This window comes from Diadema antillarum, unplaced genomic scaffold, assembly GCF_040938485.1.
Source record: "Diadema antillarum isolate AM-2024a unplaced genomic scaffold, OU_Dant_1.0 scf00000187, whole genome shotgun sequence".
In the NCBI taxonomy this organism is placed as follows: Eukaryota; Metazoa; Echinodermata; class Echinoidea; order Diadematoida; family Diadematidae; genus Diadema; species Diadema antillarum.
In genome coordinates this window covers 1,031,255-1,036,610 of record NW_027271076.1, presented here as the reverse complement: position 1 = coordinate 1,036,610, position 5,356 = coordinate 1,031,255, and positions in this window count along the sequence as shown.

The window sequence follows — 5,356 nt, the reverse complement described above, 5'->3', positions numbered from 1 at the left end:
TGATTATTTTGTTTGCAAACAAAACATGCATTTTTGTACGTGGTCTTCGTGGGAATTTCAGCTGTGACGGGCTTTGTACTTTATTATGGAAGTGAAACCACTTCGGGAATTTTCTTGACCTTTTTTACCTGTCACAACGTAACAAAAGACCTTCCCTGGATTAATTTTACCTTCGCTTTTTTTTCTCTCTCTCATTCTGTACTAGGTCTTTACAGTCACACAGCAAGACTACCTCATAAGTGCAATTTGATACGAACTGCAACAATGTGTTTCATTTTGTTCACGTATAAAAAGATATAACTAAATAGATATCAGATATCAAATCAAAGTCATGGAACCCTAAATGCAAACACTGCAATCAGAATCTAGCCTGAGGTATTTGCTTTTGATAATGACTCATCATTATCGCAGGACGGCGTGAACCCACTAGTCTGCTTGTGAATTCTCATGATGCTCTAGTGTAATAAATTATGATACCAGGTACTGTACTGTACATGGCTTATTTTCGCAAATCAGGACCTGTTGCAACAATTTTGACAGTGGTAAAATTTGCAAGCAACAAAACGACAGAGATGAAATGAGAAATAAGTACATTATCTCATTTTATCAAAGATAGTAAAGTAGATGATTTACCATCCGGGATATGATGCATTGTATTTGTATCTAGGAAGAAATATCTTGGCATGCTCTTACTGTTGTGAATATCAGGCTGCTTTATCAACTTTTCCATGTTTGAAACGCATTTCAATACTCACAATCAAAATGCGTTTGCATACACCTTTCAGGATTGTGTTTCTCGGGTTCCTGCACTTATCAACTCTGTCGTGAGTCGATTGGGAGGTCTTGTCACTATGCAGCTCCATTGCGTAACTTGACACGAGGAGCAGAGATGTGTACATGTAGTTGGCAGTGGTTGGTGTGGGCAGGTCCAAGCTTTAAATGCATTTCAAAACGACCTTGTGTTGATCAACTCTACAGAAACACGTTTCTGGCTCAAACGCACTGGTTGCGATCGAGTTCCAGAAACACACTTCTAACCCAATAATCAAAACAGCTTCGCATTATCAATTGCCCAAGACTCTGTGAAAGTGGTTTGGAAACGTTAATTCTGCACCCTCAGTCTACTCCCAAAGCAGGATTAACCTCTCCCTTCCAACTAAAAAAATATACATTTTGTACAGCTTTCCTTTTATGACAGGAAGAAATTTAATTCCTTGCATCTAAACAGTGCAATTAGTTTTGAGGGTTCTTGTATTTCTTTGCTACAGTTTAACCATGTTATCATTTCACCTGTCTCTGATATTGATGAAAAAAAAATATGTTGAACAGAGGAAGAGAACACAGGAATTCATCTCACCTATTTGCAAAAATTTTTGCAGATATTGATTTTGCAGTAAACTCCCTTTGATTTAATGGATCCGTCCATGGTTTCTACTACAGATTCCCAGGGCCTGTCTTTCCTACAAGCATGCATTAAGTTTTATTGTCGCATTCTGGATTCCCTCTATGACCCCGTTTACAGTGCGGGGCTGGGCCGAGCCGCAGCCGAGCCCTGCCTCAATTGCGGGGCCTAGCCCCGCAATTTTGTCCGTTTCCACTGCCGGGCTCGGTCGCGCTCTTCATTCAAACCTTTCAATATTTTGTCGTAGTGGCGCTCTGCTTGTAAACAAACGCAATTTGGTATAGTCTGGTTTTCAGACCCTTTGCCAACTGGATTCCATGGCGACGAAGTCGCTGTTCGGGCAAAGGCCTTTGCCGAAGGAAAAAAATCCTTTGCAGGACAAAACCACCTGACACTATACTAGTTTTCTACGTCGAGGGGGTTAATATCGTGAAGGGCAAAATAGTACGGGCAGAGGGTCTGGAAGCCAGACTAAAATTGGCCACGCATTTGGCCCAGTTTGCGTTTACACTAAGAAGAGGCCGGGCTCGGCCGTGGCCGAGCCGCGGCTGAGACCACCTCCAGAGTGTGGCCAAATGCGCGGCCAATTTTGGCCCCGCATTTAGCCTTTTGCGCGTTTACACTGAAATGAAGGCGGGCTCGGCCGCGGCCTCGCCTCGCCTCGCACTGTAAACGGGGTCTATCTTGTTACCTGTCAACCAAAGATAAAAAATGACAAGTTTCCTCAAACTGAGTTGGCGTCCATCTATGTAGGCCTTTGACTCATCCGATTCGCCTGCATGGTCAAAGTGACGGGATGCACTAGAATAAAAGGGATAGCAACAGGCAGCACTCCCTTCAGGGAGAAAGAACTGCAACACAAGATTTATAAAACAAATAATGCCCACCATACTCTGCTGATTTCATATAAAGTCTGAGACCATAAGACTATCATAAATAAAACATATATCAGATTACTAATACAGTCCCTGATGAAACAGGGTCCTCTTAGGCTAGGTTGATGTTACTCAGGGCATTTTTCATTCCACTGAAATAATAAATAGAAAGAGAGAAAAAATGTATCACATGTAGTAGGAAAAAAAAAAGTAGGGGCCCCCTCCACACTATAAATTTCAACCTGCTTGTATGTCATAACAGCTGCATGTCTCACAATGCCAGGATGCAGTATTTAGATCGACCCAGAAGTGCTGCATTTGTTATTTTTACCCGTCTCCATTGACCGGCTTCTCAAAAAATAAAACGAACAAAAATATAGATTATAAAGACATGCCTTGTATTCATCACCATTCCTTTTTCATAGCTTTTCCAGTTCTTTTTTTTTTTTACACCCATTGACCTACAAGAGTGACAAAAACTAAAAAACAGTGAAATTTTCTCTAAATGGGCAAATATGCACAAATGATTGATATCAAACAGAAAAGATATTTTGTAGAGTTTGCATTCACACTACGTGTCTGTTTACTGTCTGCTCCACAAAAAGTACGGGCACAATACATACAAATGTAACTATGCCATTTAGTGTTCATCATATAATTTGTAAATATTTCTATTGTGCAAGCTTTTACACACCTCAGGAGGCATGGGATGTCATAAATCAAAATGTCATAAATCCGTGCAGGCACAATACATAAATATGCCATTTAATGTTCAACATATTGGTAAACATTTTAATTTTGTAAGCTTTCATATACCACATATATGCAACTGTCATAAATCAAAATGTCATATATCCACGCTTCATATATTGCCCATATTGATACAAATACTCCCTTGTTTGAATGGGAGAGCAATATCCCATTCTTAAAATCAATAAAACCTCAGGGTGATTATGTTGGAACAAGAATCATCAAACGTGAATGAAATGATTTTTGCTCAGCTAGGTGCTCGCAATGTGGGGCTAGTCTCTACTGGGGGTGATGGTATCGCATGCAGAGCCAATTGTTTCCTGTTACCGTGTCAACCATTTCCTCATTCGAGCGCCAATGGTTCCTGCAAACGACTTCCTTAAAGACCCTGAAGCGTGAGGATCCACGTAGCGGGAAGGCTGGCCCAGGCTCGGATGTACTCGAGAATCCCCGTAATGAGCTGTGTACAGCTTCATCACTGATATATGTACATAGTACACACATACCCATCTAAAGATTCTCCACTGGATTCAACCACTACCAATGAGCGGATGCTTTGCTGCACATATTCGGTGCTATTCGTGGTTTGTGGATGTACCCTAATGGGTAGCAAATGAATTGAGCCACAATGCTATCGCATCTTTAATACTGGCCAACCAAGTTCCTTTCCTTTTTTTTTTTTTTTTTTTTTTTTTGGGGGGGGGGGGGGGCCTCTAAACCCTTTTGCCATTAAATGAACAATCATGTAACAATTTATGTAGTCACCATTACACAATATAGATGTCAGGTGATCACAGAAACACTGCAAATATTGAGCATCATTAAATGATTAAAATTAAATTTTGATGATGACTTTAAAATTTCTAACCTGCAGCTTCTAAGTAGGTGTTTTCACATCAGCCCGATGTTTCAAAATAGCGCGCTATTTTCTGACTTGGGAAATTAACCCGATCACGAAATAGCACGCTATTCGATAATGTGAATACAAATTTATAGCACACTAATTGATCGAGAAAATTTCTCGAGTCCAACTCGGGAAATTTCCAAAAGAGCAGGATAATTAATGCGAACTAGCGCGCTATTTGATAATGTTTGGGCTGATAGGAAATGAAATAGCGCGCAAATTTGCGATCGCGAAAAATATCTCGAGCTTGGATTTTTATCGGGCTGATGAGAAATCGCTTAGTGTGTCTAACAAAAGATAATTTATGCACTGATATAGCAATGCACCTGGCTTATTGCATAACCCATTGAAAGTGTTTTTGATTTTCTTTGGAAGTCTCCCAGTTATGGCTGCCATATGCTACAGTGCTCTGAAGTCGGATTTATCTTTACACACTATGAAAGGTATCAAAATAACATCAAGGAAATATTGATTTAAGATCTATAAATTCTACATTTCATGTTCTCTTTCCAATATTCTTAAAAGTAATTTTTTGCGAGATTTTTTTTTTCTTCTGATTTTGTTCAATTTTAATGAATTTTACCCCTTCCATCTAATATTTCTCCATTATAAGATATGCCAAGAAATTCTGAGTTGCCAATTTGCGGCTGACAGGATGAAAATCTCTGTGAAAGCAAAATTCCTGAAGGCCTTGCTATGAGCTTGGGAACCATGAGCTGTCCATGCAGCCTACGTAGTAAACATTTTTTGTTGTTACTGGAGAACCAGTGATGGTTTGTATTCAACCAGTTACGGTATATTCTAATTTCAGCACTTTAAAGAATTTTCCTTCGCATATGCATGGTTGTACAGTACAACACAGCACACACGAGGCAGTTCCCGATGGCTTGCGGGTTGGAAATAGATGCTTGAAGAGAGAAAGGCTAATGACCAATTAACATGCGCCGGCTTCATCCGACACAGGTGCCTTATTTCCTCATTTCACTTCCCTACATGTACCAGCCAAGGGATGGATGGCGCGATGTCATCTTCACTGAGGGTAAAATGGAGTCCCCCTGTCAAACCCTCTACACCTTGACATATTTCTCACTTTCTTTCATAACCCCCTCACTCCATCTCTTGCGTGATCTCTCTCTATACTCTCCTATGCTTCTTCAGCCCTTTTTATACTTGTGTTTCTTAACCCCGTACTTTCTCTGACCCAGGACTAGCGTTAGTCCCGTACCAATTTTTTCAGCTTTTTACACTCGCCAATAAATCCCTTACTAAGCTCTTGTCCTGGGCTAAGGAGAAAACTGACCTTTTTACACTCGTATTTCTTAGCCCCGTACTTTCCAAACACATGAATATTCATGATTACGCTGTGCACTGTACAAGTACACGCACGACCGGCAGCACTTGATTACCTCGTTTCTGATTGGTCAG